This window comes from Quercus lobata, chromosome 4, assembly GCF_001633185.2.
Source record: "Quercus lobata isolate SW786 chromosome 4, ValleyOak3.0 Primary Assembly, whole genome shotgun sequence".
Lineage (NCBI taxonomy): Eukaryota > Viridiplantae > Streptophyta > Magnoliopsida > Fagales > Fagaceae > Quercus > Quercus lobata.
The window spans coordinates 49,127,516-49,129,830 of record NC_044907.1 but is presented as its reverse complement, the minus strand read 5'-3'; the positions used below and the strand labels follow the sequence as shown (position 1 = coordinate 49,129,830).

At 31.5% G+C, this 2,315-nt stretch overlaps 1 long non-coding RNA gene across 1 annotated transcript; it reads left to right on the top strand.

Moving 5' to 3' along the window:
* The first annotated feature begins 782 nt into the window (after window positions 1-782).
* On the top strand, window positions 783-1,723 carry LOC115987141. Its single transcript, XR_004090980.1, has 2 exons — window positions 783-997; window positions 1,093-1,723. It is a non-coding gene; the product is annotated as an uncharacterized LOC115987141 (long non-coding RNA).
* Window positions 1,724-2,315: the final 592 nt, after the last annotated feature.

Sequence of the window (2,315 nt, the reverse complement as noted above, 5' to 3'; positions counted from 1 at the left end):
ATACAACCTTGAAAATCATGTGTTCAGGACGCAATTTCAATTATAATTTTGAAAAAGTGAAGTCCTGTTTTGAAAAACACGGTTTCATAATTTAACTAAAAATCATGCCTTGAACACATGATTTCAATTGATATGGCGCAAATTCTTGGTACAACACTTGTGTATAATTTAACATCACAATTTATATAATTCGATAATTACAATAAAAGAGAAGGGTGTGAACATTTTATTTCTCATTGAAAACATCAGGAAATGTTCGTTTAATTACAAGACTCTCGCATTAAATCAAAGTTACATATATCAAGAATCAAACAATTTCAACAATATAAATACAACCATTAATTATATATATATATATATATATATGTATGTATATATAAAAACAAAAGATTAGACAGTACTCCTAATCTTTAATTCTATTATCGGAGTGACCCCAAAACAACCAATAATTGTTTTCTATTTTTTTAATATAAAATAGAAATTCTACTTTAGAATAATTTAAATGTATATATGTGTAAAACTCATTCCTGAAAACTTGAACTTAATCCATTTTTTTCATACTTTACAGACACTTATATTTATAAAGTGATCATTGCATTAAAGGTGTGCGATAATTAATTGTTCTCTATTAAACTAATACAATATACTTTTCTAAAATAAAACAAATAAGAATAAAAATTTTAATAAGATAAAGCTTATAACAACTTACTAAAAATGAAAATGAAAAGAAAAGAATATATGTGGTCCCCATAAAAGATACAATGTGGCGGTGGCGGGAAGGAAGTTTCTGCGAAATTTCGCAGAAAGACTATATTGTTGAGAGGAAACTTCCTCTTAATTTCCCATACCACTTACTTCTTGTCCTCTTATCCTCTCCCTCTCTCTACAAAAATCTCCATGATCATACTGTTCGGCTTTTTTAGCAAATCGTTCTCTCCATCTCTAATGTCCACAGAATCAATTTTCTCTCCGTCGGTTTCGGGTGATTAGTTAGTCAGTAAGCCCTCTTTCTTTTTTTCTTTTCTTTTATTTCATTTTATATTGTTTTTGTCTAGTTTTATCAACCAAGTATCTAATGGTAACCAAATGCAGAGCAACGCTTTCATTTCACCAAAATAACAGCTGTGTATTTTTCATCGTCGTTATTGTTTCCGTTTTCCGTTCTTATTTTGGATCCCTCAGCTTCCGCTTCATTCAAGTCTCTCAGCATGTTTCAACATCAACAACCATCGGGAAATGCCAACAATCATTCTCCCAACAACCACCGCCACCACAACCACCACTATCACGGTGAGGAGGCCGCCGGCGGCCCCGGCTCCGCCAAGTTTGGGGACCATGAATCGTCAGGCGATCCCTTTGTTATTCCGCAAACCAAAAATGCCTCTCTCGAGAAGCGATGGAGGGTAATTACATTCCAATGCCATTGTTGCCTTTTTATCGTTTCATATTTATTTATTTATTTATCTATCTATATATGCATTTAGCAATGTAACATTCTTTTAGTGTAAGACTTTTAGGGATTTATTAATGCACGTGATAAAAACTGCGACATGTTCTTTTTGACCTCATGATAGAGAACAATTACGCTTTATACAATGTTTTTTTTGTTAGATAGCTTCTAGATCTGATTGTAAAAATCGAAATATTTTGGTTTTGGTCTCTTATTTTAGCTGGGATTCTGGTGTTTTAATTATTATGGTTTACGTATTTATTTTGGGATGAACTTGGTTGGGTTTTTTGGTATCACCTATAATTATGTTTGATTGTTTTGTTTTGGGTCAAGTTTGTACTTGATGATTTTTTTTTTAGTTACTTTTGAATTTTGCTTCAAATCTTATAATCTGTGAATGTAAGATATTATAATTTTTGTACTATGAGATATTATCTGATATATTGAATTATGGGTCTCTGGGTTTTAATGGAAATATTTTTTAAGTCTCTTAGGACGGATTGGTAATGATGTTCTAATAACGTTATTTGTATTTTAAGGAAGGGTAAAATTTAGGTACAGTACCTTAAGTTCTTTACTTAAAATTTTGACATCTGTCTAATTTAACATTTCAAGCAAATGACATTAAAAAAAAAAAAGAAAAAGAATATCTCATCTCTCTCTCTCACGGTGTGTATCTGTTTCCTTTCTGATCTATGATTCTCTCTCTCTCGGTGTGTATGTATGTGTATCTGTTTCCTTCTTCTTTTCTGATCTATGAGTCTTTCTTCGTTTCTGATCTATGATTCTTTCTTCTTTTTTGCTCTATGATTCTCTCTCTCTCACTCTCGGTGTGTGTATGTATGTGTATCTGTTTCCTTCTTCT